This window comes from Trachinotus anak, unplaced genomic scaffold, assembly GCF_046630095.1.
Source record: "Trachinotus anak isolate AG129_WGS33_773 ecotype Australia unplaced genomic scaffold, CSIRO_AGI_Tana_v1 ptg000021l, whole genome shotgun sequence".
NCBI lineage: Eukaryota > Metazoa > Chordata > Actinopteri > Carangiformes > Carangidae > Trachinotus > Trachinotus anak.
Window position 1 is genome coordinate 17,701,604 of NW_027273872.1, and position 20,750 is coordinate 17,722,353.

Here is a 20,750-nt window from a genome sequence, read left to right on the forward strand (position 1 = left end):
GATTTATTGCTGGTACTTTCTTTCTCAGCTGAGACTTAAACTTGCAAGGTGGTTTTCAATAAGACTCCTATTTTTTCCAGGCTCTGGTGATCAAAAACTATTTTGCACTCCCAGAGAAAAAAAACACTAGAGCAGCTGTGCTGAAGAAACAATATCATTGGTTTCTTAAAGTCGTCCCCATGAGATCAGAGATGAATCTGCCTCTAATGATGAGCGAAGGTTAAGTCCACTGTTGTCATACAGCTCACCCAGGGGAAGAAGAAAATACATTTGAAATCAAAGTCTTCGACCTTGTGGAGAGTCCCCCTGGTGAGAGGACAATTTTCTGTGCTAAAGGTCAACCAGTTAATCAGGTGGTTGATTAATTGGCGCCAACAGGATGGCAGAATCAGTGGAACCTTGGCCAATGGCTGCACTGCCTCCGCCGGTCACGTGTGGACACACATCACTGTGTTGCATTACTATGTACCTGAGATAATTTATATTCAACTTCATATAAGACAGCTTAATTCATAAATCATGAGCATGACAAGGTTGTTGGTTATAGTATGGCATTATTAATGGGATGGTGGAGGTGTGATCCAAACTATCATTATTATATGGACCTTTAAAAACCCACTATCTGTCGACCTCTATTCTGTACCACCTCTTTTTTCAAATGAGATGACAGTCTGGTTACGGAGGTTCCTTCAAATCCCAGCAGCACCTGTGAATCTCATCAACTCTGTATTATATGATTTGGCCTTATTGTTCCACAAGACTTAAGTAGAAACTGAAATAGCTTTTGACTTGTTGTGAGGGAGTTTTCATACTCATGTGTGTTTCTTACTACTGCTCTTCACTATTTTTCTAGGCCTCACTGACATTTCAAAAGCTCAGGTCAAAAACGTGTTTTCCAATGGTTTACTGTTTAGCCTTTACTATGACTGATCTGGAGATACTTATTATGACTGTTCTGCATACACTTTTATCCTCCGTTGCTGAGGTAACCAAGGTCTTATAGATAAGGATGGAGAAAAAACATAAATCAGAGAATACTGCCCAAATCCAGTTCTAGTCAAGGATGAGCTAAGTAGGAAAAAGGATAAGAGACATGTTATATTATTTAGGTAAGAGCGTGTGACAGTGACCAACAGAGTCTTCACTCATATGGGTTAGGTAAGGTACAGAAAAGTGTTGCAACCATGTGATACCTAGGAATATATACGCTCTGTCAATAAGACTTCCTCAGAATATTGGTGTGGCATTATCTGGTTCACTTGCTGTCACTGTACTACTCATCATTTTCTCCGCGGCGCATCAAGCTTGCAAAGAATAATTCTGCCTGTGACATCAGAACTCCTCATGATCATCCTTTCTCAGCTCACAAGATTTTTATTACACTTGCAACTCAAATGAATTCAGCTGAAAACAGATAGTCTGCATGTCCACCATGCAAAAGGTTTAACAAGGGACAATCATCAGCTCCTTGAAATCAAATAAAGAGAAACAGCATTCTGTGATACATCTTTGACAGAGACTGGCAGTTTCATTTCTGTCTGAACAAACTATACCTATCACACTTTGAGTGACACTTTTTCCTGTTTGTGAGCCAGTTCAGTCCAGTCACACAGCTCAGTTTGTCACACCTTGATGATCCCTGCTGCTAATCATATTCTGCAAATGTCTGAAGGTACATGAAGGTACAGGAAACAAAATTCACACAAAAAAACAAACAAACAAACAAGTTCCTTATAGTTATTTACAGTTTGGGAAAAGACATTATATTCTTTTTTAAATTTTGGAGTGTAAATTAAATGTTAATGCAGTGTTACCACATATATGGCTAATCTTCAGTTGTCAGTGGTTTGCAGTGTGATGCTTGAAAATTAAAAGTCTCTAATGGGTTGAGCAAATGCTTTAAAAAAAAAAACATTTCTGAAATAATTAAACTTTGTTTTGATTATTTTTTTCTTTGAAAACAGGTTAAAAGTTGGGATTGACAAACTGTCGATCCATCCAGAATGAGGAAAGCTGTGTTTAATCTTCTGAATAAAGAATTATTATTATTATGATCATTATTATTATTATAAAATATCTGGACTGCCATTCCACTTTATGAAGCAGGCTTGTTCAAAGCACTTGTACATGGAAGCAACTCTGTGTATATCTGTGTATTTGTTCTTAATATGTTTAGCATTAGATAAAAGGTTTTACTATTAAAAATCAGTGAAATTTCATAAAGAAAGTAAAAATAAAGTGCAGATGGTTGGAGTTTATCTCCAAACTATGGTGTTTGCATGTTTCAGCACTTTCAATAATGTCACTTCAACATAAAAAGTCTCCTTTCACCTCAGCACAAACTAAACCGTCCTTTAACTTTCATCTATAATAATAAAAGTTAAAGATTATAATATATGTCTTGTATGGGTGTTGATGTTGCACGTATATCTGCTGTATTAATCTATATTTTTGCTATTAACACTGAATCAAATGAAACTCTATAATGTGAAATGTGAAATTAGTGCTGCGGGATTCACTAACAATCAACACATCTTGCCTGCAGCAACAAGTCCCTATAGCTCACTTACCAAGTGTTAGATGAAAATAGTCAAGGATGCATAAAACCACAGGGTAGAAAACACAGTGGCTGCATGTCATAAAGACTATTAATGGTCTTTCTCTACTTTTAGCAATGACACAACCTGCTGGAAAACAATAATTATAATCAATAATTTTAAAAGCAAACAAAATATTTTGTGACATATTTTTATGTCAAGCTACAACTAATGGCCTTAGCTATTGTGACACACTGAATCACATCATCTCAGATGAAGACTGGGCTGAACAGATTACAAACATGTTTACGAGTATCACGTCAAATTTCTGCCATGTGTTGACAGAACACCAGCTTTGATAGCAGCGTCAAATTTAATATATGTGATACAATGAGTCATAATGCAAAAAGCCATAATATTACAACTCTGGCAGGCAAAGCTTGACTCTTATGAAACAGGATTTAATATGCAAAATTATTAATCAGCTGCAGGGGAACACAAAAATAGAGTCTGTGCACACCTGTGAATCACTAACTGCCTGATTATTTTCCACGAATCTGAAAAATCAGAACACAATGATGCATTTTCCCAAACAGCCTAATACCTTAATATAACCCAATTTAACTAAATAGCAGCCATCGCTGAACTGCACACTACAACTTCAAATTTCCCAGTAAACACTTAATTTTGTATGGATCAGCAAAGCAGTGATCATAAAACCCAACAAACTGTCGCACTTGCCATCAGCATGCAGTGTTTATGGCTGATGTTATTGAGCCAGTTTTTGGGCTGAATAATGCAGCAGATTAATTCAGCTATATGCATCTAGGTCTGTGCTCTCAGCTTCTTGGGATATTGAACATTCTGAAAAAAATACTCATCATGTTGTTCCCAGTCATTCTAGGTTAAACACAGCCCATACTTAAATATTCTTATATATTATTTCAAAATAATGTCTATGTAAAGTATGCATTCAATGTAAAACCTAAATCATTTTTGTGTATTTTGTTTGGTGAAAAACTAATTAAACAATTTAAACAAATGTCACAAATGTGAACAAATAATGATATTCAGCACGTAATTCATTTGTATTCATTCAATAACATTTGTGAAAAAAAGGGGAAAATGAGTTGCTTTAATGTGAATAAGATTAATATTCCACACATATTACTGCCTCAGTGCAGACTTTGGTTGTGACTGTAATCACACTGATATCAACAGGCCACATTGTTTACTCTGTTTGACTTCAATTTTTTGCTTTAATTGCATCATAACCACATTTCAGGAAAACATATAGATTCTGAGGGTGAATCTAGTTGGCATTTGAAGTGATGCTCTGCAGTTCAAGAGGAAGTGAAAGACAAGGAGGGGGAGGGGGGGTTAAGGTTTTTGAAAGAAGTCAGACAAGGTGGGAGTGTTGAGCAGATAAGACTGAGACAGATATAACTGCATGAATCAGCTCTGAGTTGATGCTCTGACACTGGAGGTATACAGTCTTTAGAATAAGAATTAACATATAATTAGCTCATATTATCATAATCCTTTCCTTCCTTCATTTCTGCATGATTTCTGTCTGTCTGGCTCTCTCTCTTTTTTCCATATAGAGTCTCCTTATTAGTCCAGTCCAGTGTCATTGTGAGTCTGCTTCCACAGTGACCTATAGCTAAAAAGCAATAGCTCCAAATCTGCTGAATTGGTTTTGCTGCACAGGTCGATAACAGCTATATGGCATTAGTGATCTGAGAGATAAAAAATATATGTAATAAATATACACAAGATTTATTAAAGAGAGAGGAAGCCGAAGAGGACCTGGAGAATTATCGAAGAGTCGCTGAGGCTGTTGCTCTGAGTCACAGGCATTTATTAACTGACAGTCCCAGTACAGTTATCAACTGCACCAATAAAGACTGAAGACCCCAAAACAAGACTGGATTACTGATGAGGAGATTGGGATGGTGTGTGGATTGTGTTTGTCTATATATTTAAGTAACGCTGGGCATCACTTAATAAAATCTCAATACTAATGTCAAAGTGATACTGATGCCAAACCAATACTTTTTTGTTTACTTTAGTGTGCTCGAGGGATGTTTGTGTTGGTTGGTCCAATACTAGCAATAGTTGTGATATTTCAGTCCGGAAGTATCACAGCTATTGCTGTGACATTTTGTACAGATATTAGTCATCCCTGCAGGATGAATCCATGAGTTTGACATTTGTGGTTTTCAGTGAATTGTGTTTACAACTTCTGTATAAATTACCATGAAATTCATCCTCAGGATGAACTGTAATAACTCTTTTATGTTCTCTTAACTGTACCTCTACTCTTGCACCATCAGGTCAAAATTTCAATCTACCCAAATACTTTGGTTTATGTCTAAATCTGCAAAACTAATAATATTGCATCCAGTGCTACAAAGCACAAGGCAAATATTAGATACTAACACGTTAAAGTAAGATGATGAACTTGATAAACATTACTAGCATGATAGCATGCTCATTGTTAATGTGTTAGCATGCAGATGTTAGCATTTAGTCCAAAGCACAATGTGCCTAAGTACAGCCACAGAGATGCTAACATGGCTGTAGACTCTTGACTTCCCATAGCTTTCCTTAAGAGATAGGAACATTTTTGTCCCTGAAAAACACAAGAAAGGAGAAATTAAAAGCCAGTAGGTTAAGTAGGTTAGAAAGATATCTTACCCAAAACACAAACTATGAATTGGCAAAATATTGCTTAACTTTCAGAGATAGAAAGCAGAGGCATATCCTAATCAAGAATAGGCTCAGTGTCCGGACAAGGACAACACAGACATACACACAAAAAAGGCAACCCAAAGAAAACAGAATATGTGGTTACTGTTCAACAAGTGAAGTTGAGACAGAGATGCACTTCCTGTAATCATTCAGTGAAACACAGAGCATTTACTTTAACCAATTCCGTTCTGTAATTCCTATAATTCAATGAGCTAAATAACATTTCAAAATTAAAAGTACACCTAGCAGAAGGAGACAGGGCATATCTAGCTTCCCAGTACATACCAAGGGACAGTGAATGACCCAGACACACACACAAACACACACACACACACAAACAAATATCTGTGTAATAAATAGCTGTAAATATATAGTTAATATATACACGTATATCAATCTTGGTGTTGTTTGTTGCATTATATATTTTTTCTTGTGCAAATTTTATTTGTTTGGTTTGTATTGTATTGTTTTGGCAACATTGTTGTCTAAAACAATGAAGCCCCTTTGAACTGAATTGTTCTCAGTGTCCTCAGTAGCCACTACACCCCTGGCTCTGGCCATGTATATATATTTTGTATTCAATACCAAGAAATTACTAAGGCTCCGTATCCAGAACTGTTTTAAAGAATAATGTGCAGCTTATATTCAACATGTCCTTAAATATGAGTGGCATATTACTTGCAACTACTCTCTCCCTTTCTCTCCATCCTGAAATCGATATCCATTTCTAGAAATGGAATCCAGGGTGGGACTGAAGTGCTCATCAGAAGCAATGATGCCAGACCCCAGGGCAGATTTGCAGAAAGATCCCCTGTCTTAGCCTCAACATTCAGAAATGAAGTAACACACTCACACACACACACACACAGACTGAGAACCCTTCCCTGAATGCCACCACCAAAGACCTACTGTGCATTTCCTCTCACAGACCCACCAACACACACCCTCTCCCTCCATCTGACCAGCCCCTTGCAGCTACTACTGCTGGGTAACGACGTCATGCTCCTGCTGCCTGGCAACGCCTCTTCACTGGAGGACGAAGAGTGCTTCATTGTTTTTCTGCCAATTACAGTGGCTGTCTCAAGGTCCCTGCCTCTGAGTGAGCAGAGGACTTCTTTCTCTTATCTTTTTTGTGTGCATCCGTGTTTGTGTGAATCTGTGTGTGCGAGTGTGACAACATAGCATTGCTGAATGAAACAAATATAGTGGACCCTTGGGCTCAGGAGGGATGCAGGGTATCCAAGGTTTCCATGAAAGTGCACAGTGCTGCTCAGTTTTGTCTCCTGCATCTCTTGGACTTTTGAGATTTTGAGGCATTTATTTCAATTACTGTGAAAGAAAAGGGCAAGGAGGGCAAAGCAGAAAATAGAAAGGAAAAAGACAGTTATATAAGAGGAGATGAAGATCCAGTGGGAAAAAGTCCATCACTGTCACAATTGAAACATCCAATCACGTAATGCTACCTCACTCATGTCCTGCTTAGCTCCAACTTGGCTGCAGATCAATAAAATGTCACCTATCACCAGAAGCATGCTCTCTCATACTAACCCTGAAGACAGCATGTCTTAGCTCAACCACCAGGCGTATTTATCACACCCGCTCTCCCTCACTCTCTTTAACTTTCTTTCCCTCTAAGGTATTAGCGGTTTCAAGGCAATGTTCTCATCCTCCTTTTACTATTCACACTTCAGTGCCCTCACTGTTGACCCTATATTTTAACGGTAATGACTGTCCTATCAAATCTGTGGAGGGGCTATTACGTCTGATAAACAACACACAAACAGCTTAATTACACATATGCTTTAATTATGCACACACACACACACACACACACACACACACACACACACACACACACACACACACACACACACACACACACACACACACACACACACACACACACATTCAAAAGAGTAGAGATGCACAGAGGCATGCACACAGATGTAATCTGACAAAAGCATGACAGTGGAGCGAGGGCAGGGACACTTTTGTACTTGAAACCAATTGCACCATCGGGATCAGAGCAGATAAAACGAGGTCCGGGTGAATAGAAAAAAACAAAAAACAAAAAACGACACTCCATTTTTAAACCTTTAATATAAGAGCCACAGCCTCCCTTTGATTTCCAAGGGCTGTGAATTGGAGTGATGGTGAGAATGCACCTTATCTTCTCTCAGCACCCTGTCAGTCTTTTGTGCTCATTTTAGTTGGCCGCAGAAAGAAGCTGGTGTCTCTGATAATGGTGCTCAGTGTCAGACTCTTTCACCTCCATTAAAAGAGCATTATTATTCATTCATAGGGTCTGGGAGAACAGGGAAGAGTACTGCATGTGTGGCGCAAAGTTATCACTATGTGAGTGTACAGATGTCAGCAAGCAATTAAGGTTAATTTATGAAGAAAAAACGGCAAGATATTAAACTGAGATTAATGTGTTTATGATGAATTCAGGGTCAATAAAGCAACTGTGCGAAGTCTGCAAAATATTTTTCGAAAAAAACTGCTTGTGAAATATTTTTGTAAAGCTTATTTTTTGAAACATCATCTAGCTGATTTATGGGAAGGCGTGTTATCAGAGCACAACAGGAAAACCAGAGAATTGCAGCCATGTGAAAAATCATCGGAATGACTGTTTTCATGCCTTAGGTTAAGCTCAAGCTGCACTAGTGCACACACAGAAGATCTACCTGCTCCGACATCTCTAATTAACTCTCTATTGCAAAGATTTAATTACATCAAACCTATGCTGATAAAATAGCAATGTTTCTTTCCAAACAAAAGCAGCAACCTTATAGTAGAAAACAGATTTATCTCTATTACAAACATGAATGCAGGACCTGTAAATAGTTACGGGACAATGTGCAATGATTAAAGGTCATTGTTGACCGAGTTAATTGACTGAAGCTTTCCACCAGAATAGTTTAATTTGTGCTCAGAAAGCAAATTACAAAATGAAAAAAAGTCAAAAAGTGGTTAATAAGATTTATTAAATCATTTCTCACCAAAATCTGATACCATTTTGTGTAAAATTAAAGCCCTGAAGTGACTGTTTGCTTCTTCTGACTAAACTGTATGGCAGAAGTAAGACATGCTGTAAGGGCTTGTCAGATTTACAATATCAGTGAAGTTGAGGAGTAATTTATCCTTAATGGACTGTGGGCTTGGATGATTAAGGGTTTAAACAAATGATTGATGGTGTGTTCCGCTGCCTTTGATATATCTTAGAAAGAGGCCCTTTTACAGGAAACTCCCTGTGGAAGACAAGGATTTTTGAACACGCTGTTTAGTACCAGGAGAGATAAAGATCAAAGCAAAATGAAAACCCTGGAAGAGAGTCAGAGGGTACCATTAAAACCTCCAGCAAAGTTCAAGCTCCTATAATGAACTAAACATTTATTTTGGACTGTTTTACAGACCTGTTTTATATTTGGGCCAATGAAAGCAATTAATGAGTGGAGCTAAACCCCAAAGACCTGATTTAGATGAGATCTGACCACAGAGGGTTGCCTTTAACACAGTGATGTAATGCCATATACAGAGTGGGAATTATTTCTCCACTGTCTTACTTGGCGACTGCAGAAGCTTGTTTACCAGTAGGCAGGCAGTGTGAACTTAAATGAACCACATAAGCAAATGCAATAAATGACAGAGAATGTATTGACCAAACCTGAAGGAACGGTTCAATATTTTCATTATTTCCTTACTTAACACTTTAAGAGAGAGGAAGCACTTTAAAACATTACTAGTTCTGAAAAAAGACCATCTAATATTCCTTTATTACCAGACAACAAACCTGAAGTCAAAGAAAAGATGGATCATGCCTCCATCCCATAATGAAACTTAAAAGCTTTTCACTGATTTATGGGTGCAGTTAGAGGCAAAAGCAACTTTTTAGGCTGCCATCAGAAGGTAATGTTCTGAATAATTATATATGCTGCTGGCTTTAAGCATACGTTCTGCTACATCTGAATCAGATAAATTGAGAATGAAATTACACAACTCAAGACCATCACAGAGTTTAGTGCACACTCGCGCCTCCGGCCTAGAAGTTTATTAGCACAACAGCTAATCAGACATCATGTTGTTATGTGTGTCACTGGTGCAGCCTGAAGTCATAGGTTGGTTGCATTCACAGAGAAAATCTAGTGAGCCTCCCCTGCTTATTCATACAGTTGTAAAATGAACCAATCATGTGGCAGCAGTACAAGGTTTAAATTCCTGCTGATAATGGTCAGGAGATTCAGCTAATGTTCACTTCAAACACCAGAATGAGGAAAATGTGATCTAAGTGACACTGACTATGGCATGATTGTTTGTGCCAGATGGGCAGGTTAGGGATTTCTGACACTGCCGATCTCCTGGGATTTTCACTCACAACAGTCTGAGTTTTTACTCAGTGTGGTGCCAAAAACAGACCAAAAAAAAAACAAAAAACATCCAGACAGACAGGTCAGAGGTAAGAGAGACTATGGTAACTCAGATAACCACTCTTTAAAATTGTGGTGAGCACAAATGCACAACATGTTAAACCTTGAGATGGATGAGCTCCATCTCGGCTCAAGTGATATCCAAACTTTATTATCTTGATACAGCCCAGTCCAAATATCATGATATACATGATATGACTGCAGCGTTATTGGTTAAAAAACATTTGGAACAACATTTGAAAACATTGCTTTGGGCACTGGGAAGTTTTGATTCATAGTTGTGATTGATTTTCTAAATTAAATGAATTAAATTACATTCTTTCAATAAAATATCAATTAGTAGTAGCAAGAACAAACTGATTAATCAATAATGAAACTAATGCTTTGCAGCCATTAGCTTCTGAATGGTATCTTAGGCAAGACTAGGCCATTACTTGCAAAGTCTGACTGAAACTTCAGCAGGGTTGATATAATCAGACAATTTTTAGCTCATGAAAGATACATTGATACAGACGGATATGTCGGCCAGTAATTACAAGACATTGCAATACAGAACACCAAAGATATATTTAATGTAACTTAGAAACAGTGTCTCCATTAAACCGTGTATCCACCTGAGAGCAGTGGCAAGACTATTTTTACCTTAACTACAAACTTATCTTTCTAATAACAAAGTTCTTTCATAACAAAATTTAGGAGATCCTTTGTAGGATGTAAGGACTCTCAGGGAAAATTTTGTCAATGTTTTTTTAACTCTCAAATTTTGATATTAGTATTGACCTCACAACAACAGTCATAACCTTGCACCAGCAGCCAGAGCAATATAAAAACTGTAAGCAACCCCCCCTCCCCCCAATACACACCCCCCTCTCTCACACAGACACACACACACACACACACACACACACACACACACAGCTGGAAGACACAACAGCAGTAGCATTGACTCATGTAAAATACACAAGAACTGAAGGACAAGCATTAAAAACTAATCAACAAGCCTACCAGTAATAACTGCACAGTTGTGTACGAACGCACAAACACACACACACACACACACACACACACACACCTGGCAGTGTAGAAACATCTATCCTTCCATTTTTATGTATACCTGCTTATCCTCTCAAGGTTTTAGAAACAGCCTCATAAAATCCAATTGCACCCATTACATCTCCATTAAAAAAAAAAATATGCCCAATAAACAATAATTGGCAAAGGTGGAGATAAAGAACGAAAATAACTTTCCTTTGATGATTACATAATACTGACATCATTTTATTAGCGGCCAATTAATTCATCAAGTTTTCCAAACAAGTCTGGACAGTGTTCTGTCCCTGGATGACCACTGATGCCAGTTTATATCCGACTGACAGCTGAGAAGCGTCTTTACCCTGCACCACTTGTCACAGGTGGGGTGATGAGGGCCTCAGGTGACCATTCATCGTGGAAACTATCTCACTGGGGCAGGAGTGTTAAGTGCATCAACAAGTGATGGAAAGTCCCTCCTCTTTGTGACCTTGCTCTTACACTGATGTACAAACACTGTATGTTATGTCCTCCACAGTGATGGAAAAGCGGTGCTCTGTCGTCTCTATTAGGGCTGAATTAGCACCTGAGGGAAAATTTGTGCAGGGTCAAGTATTTGACAGAAGGCTGGCTGAACTTGATCTCTTTTCATTCTGCTCCACAAGTTGTTTATGTGTGACAAACTTATGCAAAGTGCTTTCTTACACAGTGCAGCTGCACGTAGAGTGAAAGAGGAGGGTCATGGGCAAATAAACTGTTGATAATTTCGTACTGCCTCTTAGAAAAGAAGTGGTAAACAAGAAGCAAGATAGATCAAATGTTTTTTTATGAGTCACAGAGCAGATGAAATTAGTCATTGAGGCGTATTAATTGCACATTCCAGTCTATGCAGCCTATTTGAAGCCTTGTAATTGGATGGGTCAGCATTACAAGTGACTGGGACCGACCAAACTTGTACTCATTCACTTTGCAAGATGATACATATGAATTCACACTAAATGTTATCTGTATTGACATTTATCTGTGATCAATTTAATAAATTTAGACTCTTAGCTTGCATCATGATGTCCTTAAGTGATTTTATGCCTACAGATTGGGATGTTATTGGCTGAATAGGATCTATCCAGTAAAGAAGAACATTTGATGCTGTGATTGCACTAAAACACTTGGATGATTTGCTTACTTGAATCAGTAGCTTATCCAATCAATGCTTGTTTGGGGAACAATGGTTGGACATAAAAGGAACATTTATACTATATAATATATCCAGTCCACTGCAATCTAGTAGGCTTGCAAAACAAAATGCACTTCATAAAGCTTATGGTATTTAATTTTAGTCGGCACTGTGTCATAGAGCTGCCAAGCTATAAGAATGTAATCATTTTGGAGGCTGTTTGTGTTGCTGTATTGAATTATACTGTCAGGTTCTCCTGCTATTGTGTCAACAACTGTGCAATGACTGGGCATAAAGAAAATGAATGTGAGGACTTTTCATCATAGTGACAAATTTCCCTTTGCCAAAGTGTTTACTGGTTTAAACCTCAATTCTGAGTCTTGGTTTAAAAATACAAAATCCTGATGGCTGTGTCTACACGAGGCCATCCACAAATTCTCATCATTTTGATAAGGAATGCACTCGAAGCTGCTCGGATACCAAACACCCACATGACTGAAGGGTTGAATATTTACAGTGACATGAATGAATAAAAAAATGATTTTTAGTTGTGCATGAACTACATTATCTTATTTAGAGGTGATCTGTGGCTAGATTTAGTTGTTACTATTTAAGTTGAAAAGTACAGTAGGGGTGAATGTGAGTGTAAGTGTGTGTGCTTTTGTCTGTGTGTGTGTGAGAGAGAGAGTGTGCATGCATTGTACCCTCTGTTCCAGGAAATGCTCAGGGCACAGAGCAAATGAGATGACAGATGCTGAGAGTACGGGTGTGAAAACAGACTGCCTGTGGGTGTATCAAATGTTGAAGTAAGACAAAAGTTTGAATGTCTTGATTTTTTTGTTTTGTTTTTACTGTCACTGAGTCACTCTCCATGTGGGAGACTTGGCCCCTGTGTTGGAGCGGTCTGAAAATACTTTACACTACCACCAGACAGAAGTATGACAGAAGTGCAAGCAATAGTGTAGTTCTTTTGTGTGGATTTTCAGATGGTATATCCCTTTGATGGTAATGCAGTTTCTTTTTCATACATCTGCTGGCTGGTTCACCACATACCACACACACGTAGCTCAAAGCTGTGCTCAGACTGATGACAACATTGTGTCAAAAAACACAATGTCCTCATTCATATCAATGAGGCCAATGCGTTGGCAAAGCAAGGTTTGAACAGCAAGAGTTGAGCCAAGTTCAACTTTTGCTTCCAGCTCAACTTGATTCAACTTTTGCCACATTACAATGCAACACACTCTGGTAAGGCAAACATGCAAAAATCTAATAAAAGTAGAAATTTCTGGTAGATTTCTTTCAATATCTAGCCTTGCTCCAGACCTTTGAATCACCGCCCACATCTCCGATTTGTTCAGTGATTCAAACAGTTCTGGTGCTGTGCCCACTGATGGCTGTTTTCCCCGGTTAGAGAAACAATTAACCAATCAGAGCTTTGCAGGCAGGATTAGGAATGGTGATGTTATCTTCCAACAGCTCGCTATATACTTAGATGCATTCATGTAAAATAGTGACAGAAAAATGAAGACGAGTGTGGGAGGTGGGAGAGCTTGACACAGCTGCAAAGATTTGTTCTGAGATAACTTAAGACTCTGAGATTCTTATGTTTATTGCAGGCCACACTGTGCAACATGGATCTAATAAACCTGGGTACAACATCAAGGGTGATGTATGTAGACTGCACAGTGGTTAACACCTGAATCGTATACTAAGATGTAAGTCAAAATACAAGACTAGAATGTTATCAGTGGGTGTCATCCATCTGCCAGTATTTTGTTTTCTCACAACACACAAACACAGACCCTTGTATTTCTTTTAACACATATTATTTTTGGTTTTGAACACAGGCCAAAGGAAGACGAACTGAAGTCAACGCCAGCGAAGACTTGAGATATCAGTACTGGCATCTTGATGTGCTGTCCTGCCAGCCCTTAGCATCAACGTTAAATGACTGATTTGATCATACGAAATCATGACCCAATCCTTGAAACCCATGATGAGTGGCATGTCATGCTAGTATGTGGTACAGCTCTGAACTGCAAATCTCCTGGTTTCTCCTCTTTTCTCTATCAATCAAGTCTATCGGCCATGTTTCCATTTTTCATGACCAATAATGAGGCTAATTCCTCTGGGTCCCCAAGCATCTGTGGGCATCATATGTTTGGCTTGTATTTAAATAAATACTGTGGCCCTGATGTCACGGCTGCACAGATGTCAATCATGATACTCCATTGCATTAGGCATGGCCAGACTATTAAGGTCCTGGTTATGTCATAGGCCCACGTGCCTCAGTGTGTTCCAGACTCAATCAGCTCAAGCAGGTACATCTCTGAGGCCCTGCTGGCGCCATACATACCTACTTGCGATTGCTTTTACACAATCTGAATCTGAGTCTGTCTGAACCCTCTCTGCCATTTCTATCAATACGACGTCTGCATATAAACACAGATGGCTTGAATCCATGTCTGCATTCAGAATAAGGCAGAAAACATAGACCATGGTTGTTTAGGTTTTTGGTCACAGTTTGTCTCATTGATTAATCGTCTCTTTCCCTGTGCATTTCAGTCATCTGTCTGACTCTTTCTCCTCCATCAGTCTGAACCCGTGCCTCAGTCTCTGCCAACTGACTGGTGCTATTATAAAGTATTGTATTTCATGTGATGTTCTGTTACATCAGTCTCAGCACTGCTACTCTGCAGTCTGTCAGTCTGCTATATTTCCTGCACATTTTGTATCACTGGAGGAAACTGCTTAAATACGCTCCATTTGATAGACCTACCACTCTGTGCAGACTTTACAGCAATGTGACTGGAGAACAAAGCAGATATTCATGATGGATACGGACACTGTCTTTTTTTCCTCGCTGAGATCTAAATATAACGCATGGTAATCCACCCACAGAGCTTTTTTTTTGTAATAACCTGACGTGCAGCAGGTGGTATGTGGCATTTTCTTCCCGACTCTAAAAGACAGAGGGCAGGATGAAGTACGCAATTCAAGCAGCACTTTTGGAGTGAGAGAGAGAGAGAGAGAGAGAGAGAGAGAGAGAGAGAGAGAGAGAGAGAGAGAGAGAGAGAGAGAGACTGTTCAGGTTGTTTAGCATTACCCACTCACTGACTGAGAGAAGACCATCAATTCTCTCCGTCCAGTTGAGCAGGACTTTAAATCCATCAGCACACAATCTGTCAGGACGCCTCTGAACACTGAACATGCCTCACACACATTTTATACGTAACAGTTCCAGTTAGACACCCAAGAAAATCCAATCCACTCTAGGTACAGTGTATGCACAAAAACATTCAAACTGCCATGTATTCAGCTGGTCTGCGAGCCAGTGCACTGTGATTTAAACTCCTCAATGATGCAAGGGGGGGAAAAAAACTGTAACAGTGCCCACATTCTTCAAAGCTTCCTCTCTGACATTTACAAGAGATCCACTCTTGGGGAGTTTATCTAGGCAAACGGAACACCAAGAGTCAGCATGTTAGCATAATGAATTACTTTGCATTTTAAAATCCAATTGAAAAAGTAAACATTTCATTTAGACAAGACACCCTGCGGCTATTGATCATAAAATATTACGGATGCAATTTGTGTATATTACAGTATTTCTGTGTCCGGATTTCAAGGACTTTTAACACTGTGCAGCACAACATTGTAAAACAATTAAAAAAAAAACAAAGGAGTGCAGCTCTGTTTGAACTATCATCATCTGTGAATTCATACAGTATTAATCCACAGTCCTTCAGCAATAAGAAAGCTTCACAGAGTTTTATACAATATTTCCCAATACATCTGGGAGTTTGGGCTGATCCAAGTAGAGAGTTCACTTTGTGCTTGTGCTTTGTTGATGGTTTAAAAAGGCACGTCTGGGCACATGTACTCTTTCCAACATGAATACTATCAAAGGAATAAGGTGTAAATTACACCTTTGCATAGTAATGTAATGCAATTAGTCTACTGGAGTGCCTGACCCCTTGGGAGAGATAAACCAGGACAAGCTTTTTGTCTGCCAGCCTGCTGGGTTAAATATTGATACCCTCAGAGCTGTGTCAGACCATTGTTTTGGCTGACTGTAATGTTGCTATAGTCAGGTTACACTGTTGTGGCTGGAGCTTAGTAAACAGGCTGTCCCCGGTGTGTTGGCTAACCTGTGTTACGGTGTCAGTCACTCTAATCAGATACTGCAGCCTTTTTTCTCTACATCATGCTGAGCCAACAGCTGAAGGAGCCTGTTGTTTGATTGCTGAGGGTTTAATGCACTTGTCAGTCACTGAAGCTGTAGGTGTGCACGAGTGAAAGTGAAGCTAGTTTACTCTGTTGAATTTCATAAGACTTTGACCTGTGTCTAACAAAGATATTTTTCATATTTCTGCACAGCTCCCTCTTTACCAAACCAAGGTCAGAATCCATTATTTCCTGTGATTGATCGAATCATTGGTTCAAGGAAATCACTTGCCCCACTACTGCTACCCATCTGAGAAACCTATTGTCTATATTCAGTGCGGACGTCATTCATTGGAGGCTTGCACAACGGTTGCCCTTTATAAATCCTAATTTCCCAGTTTGATGTTTCCTGTCAAGACATTTTTGCCTGTGGGGACTTTTTCCCAAAGTGGTAATTTCCTTAAGTCTCCACTGATGAAGCATATTTTCTATTCCATCATACCAACTGTGGCAAACTGAAAAGAAACAAAATGTCTGTACCGTAAACTTTTTCAACTTCCCACTCAATAACACTCGAGAAGTAGCAGTGAGTGGTCAATATTTTCTGTGTGCTTGTTGTTAAAAAAAAAAAAAAACACTCAGCTTTCCCCCTTGTCTGGCCCTTTGTTCTGTGGATCTGGAGGGAAGTGAATAAGGCTTGTTCACTTTGAATGATGAGGTCATTAGCAGAGATAATAGGACTTTGCTGTAACGATCTTAAAACTGGGATAACACATCACTTTTTAAAAAGCTGATCTGCACAATCATAAGTCACAAGCCTCATTTTCCTGGTCAGATCTCCCCCATCACCAGTGTAATTTTCACACGGGGACTATATTTAACAATCCCACTGCAACACCTGTCTGAACTGCACAGTCTATGACTATGAGTGAATATTCTCTGCTTCCTGATGAAACATCTGACACTCAAATTATTTCTGCATTGAGATAATGGCAAGGTTGGTCATGCATACTGCAAGCTGTAATGTCTCAATGGAAATAGGGTTTTACTCTGTCTCTTAGGGTGTGTGTGAGAGAGAGTGTAAGTGTGTGTGTGTGTGTGTGTGTGTGTGTGTGTGTGTGTGTGTGTGTGTGTTGTGGTTGGAAAAAGGGTGCAGAGTGAATAGTTCAGTGTTTTTTCTGTGTGCAAATGGAAAGGTGTGATGGCAGAGATCATTATGAATTGAGACAGATGTGAATGCAACAAGGCCGCTCTCTGAGAGAGAGACACAACTTAACTGAATAAATAAACAGCAAAGAGAGCTGTGGTGCTCAGTCATATGTAAAGGTGTGTGTAGTGTGTAGACAAGCTGCATATCTTATTATGAAAGCCTACTGCACAGAGCTCACATCAAAAACCTATGGCTTATGAGCCATAAATAGTTCCACCCACATATTAAGTATGGTTTTTAACAAAAAGATTTTTTCCTACATAGTAATTATGAGTGCCAAGTCTTAGAGGATTCAAGCACATTATGAAAAAATACTTTTTCACATTTCTTTCAAATGAAAGAATGGAGTTCTGTTTGTGGCACAGAGAAACTGTGCAGCGTCTGTGCTCCAGGGAGGTACACCTTTCTCAAGACAGAGTACATCAGGTTCAGACTCACCTCCTTTGGTTGGAAGTTGAAACATTCAAATATGGAGTATAAATAGGACACACCTCACCATAAGTACACAAGTGGTTTCTGACAAAATAACAATAATAAGATCCACTGACAGGCTTTTTATTTATAGGGGTGATGCTTTTTGTAGATTTTAACTGCACCGACTGTGACAGTCAACTATTATTTTCTCTATGTTCATGTACAGTCAAACACAATTTAAAAACACAACTCACTGCTGTTCTTTTTTTATTAGAATATATATAGAAGATATATGACATGTTCTGACTGTTTGTATATTGATCTTCACTTTGTTTAGAGCAGCAAAGCCCCTACACACAACAAACAGAGAGTCAGTGACAGTGAGTTGGTCAGAGTATGTGTGTGATCAGCCATTGGCAAAATCTTAATTTGTACATTTAAGGGTCAAAAAGTCCACAGTGGCAGCGCTGTTGTTCAATCCCAACAGTCCAATATACATGTGAACCTTAACATTTAAACAAACTAATGTAGAAGCAACAAGTAAACCTGTAAATCCCCAAGGTGACAAAGGACATTGATCGACTTTGATTTGGAATAATATTTATATTGTGACTGAAGAGGTTTCACAAATCCACAAGACCAGCAGTACAGACAAGAATACAGATTGAGATCGAGTTAGTGTGCTCAGCTGTTCTTCACCAAGGAACAGTTACAGCATGTTACTCCCCTTAAAACCACAAACTGCCATTGTCATATTTATGCTATTGTACCTGGTCAACAAAGGAGATGTGAATTAAAGCTTAAAGAATCCACTGGTAGGGAGATTTTGTAACTTCAGAGCCGCACTAGAGTGATGTCTAAAACTCCAGAGTCCAGAGTGAAATGTTTCTACAGCTGTAGTATTGGTTGACTTTGAATTTAGTCCAGACATTCATAATACTTCATCATCTGACTTTACACCCATATCACCAACATGACAAATGTATCACTTGCCATTACACTTGCCAGGACACCTGGAAGATTAATGGCTAAAATTCATACTAACATAATGTGCTAATAATTTAAAGTCTGTTATTAATGAAATCAGATATGATCATGCCATAATTTGTTTAGAAAAAAATCTTTTAATTTTTTAAGATAAAATCTGCAGGGATAAAGATACAGCTGTACCAAATGATTGTGAATTTATGATATGAAAACTGAACCTCCAGAAAGGACCATCTCACTTTGATTATCTTTTCATTTTTCTTTCATTGCTCCTCCTCAATCAAGAAAAACAGGGTTCTGAAGTGTAAAGGAAGAGCTGTTATTTTTATGCTGAGCACAGACACATGTTGCAGATGAGAGGTGAGATATCTCACTGCCAATTACTTCAGACTGCTGGGAGGTCGAGCATGGCGGCTAGGATCCGCCAGCTCAGCCAGCCCTGTGTAGATAACCCATGGGAACATCAGCGGACTTAGCTGAACCTAAAACCCGAGGAGAGGTGCTCTGAGGCGCTGGAATCTGGCCTTGTTCACACAGGACCAGAATTACCTGGGGACCTCATGTGAATCGTGAATTGGGACTGAAAGCTCCTTTCAAAGCTCTCATTAATAATTTTCAATGCAGCCATCACAGTTTTGATGACCTCTGTGTTCAGTGAAATATATTGGGTGCTTGCAATGGAATATTTATTTTATAACAATTTTATAACATAGAAAGTTACACAGGGTTAAGCGCACCAATTATTACAACTCACAGGAGGACTCAGGTAATACAAGTGTGAATAGGAAACTTGAAGGCATTTCTCAAAGCGTTGGGATGGCGCTCAATGCTCTGGACACTGAATTTTTCTACACACTATATAACATACAGGCTTCTTCTGGAAATATTTCCATTGTGTGATTTATTAGAAATAAATGTAAGGACATGAATTTCTTTTCTATGGGTTTACCTGAGAGTGACCTTCTTGACAATATTCTCATTCAGAGATCCTAGCAGTGTCGACAGTAAACAGTAGACTATAGTTCAGTATGCAAATCAACATTATGAGCAAACATATAAAGGAGTGTAAGGGTATAATATTATTCAAATAATCCTATAATATACAAGTGAGAGGAGTTATAGGAATCAAAATGAGTTAGTTGGACTCCTGTCTATAAATGGTAAACAGTACCATAATTTTACCTGGATACAGTATAAAGAACACATTAGGAACTATTTCTAATTATGAAACAGGGCATCAGTTAGCTAGCAGAGGTGAAGAATTGGGTGTAATCACAAAAAGGGTGTGACTCTGCTCTTTTGACTAGTGAGAAGGTCAGCTCCCCACTGGAGACCAGGAGGAAGAGGGGTCCAAGTGATGACCAGGCTGGACTTGTGAAGGTGAGCGCCAAGAGCCCCATTGTGGCAAAAAGCAAAGCACAGCCTTTCAGAAAGGGCAGGACATGCCCTTGAGGTCTGTGGATTCAGCTTTAGATGTAATGTGTTGGCTTTCTGATTACACTGTGCTTCCTTGTAGTGCCCTGAGGGCATGTTCACACCAGTCATATCTGCAGCAGTTCAATCACACCATGGAGCATTTATTTGTCTAGTTTTGTTCAGTTTGGCAGGTGAGATCAACGCCATTTGAACTTGGGCGCAGAACGAATAAACACCTGCCTAGAAATAAAGCACTTGGTTTTCACCCAAGCAAAGAAGTGAAAACTAAACCTCTGCTCATCTATTTCTTTGTGTGTCATTGGATGAGAAGAAATAATACATTATGAATGAAATGTATTTTTTCAGCTCAAGAGACAAAAAATAAAGTGAGGGTTGACAAAACAGAGCCCATTCTTTGGGGGTTGGGAGTCACATGTTGATTTCTAGCTGGAGTTATGCAGTAATCAGTGACCAACTACAGAGGTACAGCCAAAAAGGTGAACAGTTCCAGCCAGCTAAGCAACAGGCCAGCAGACCTGGCTTTTCAGGCCCATTCATCTTGTCATTGCTATTGGTCATCGTGGGCTGTATGATAGATGATGTGACAGAGACACAACAGGACTTACATCCTA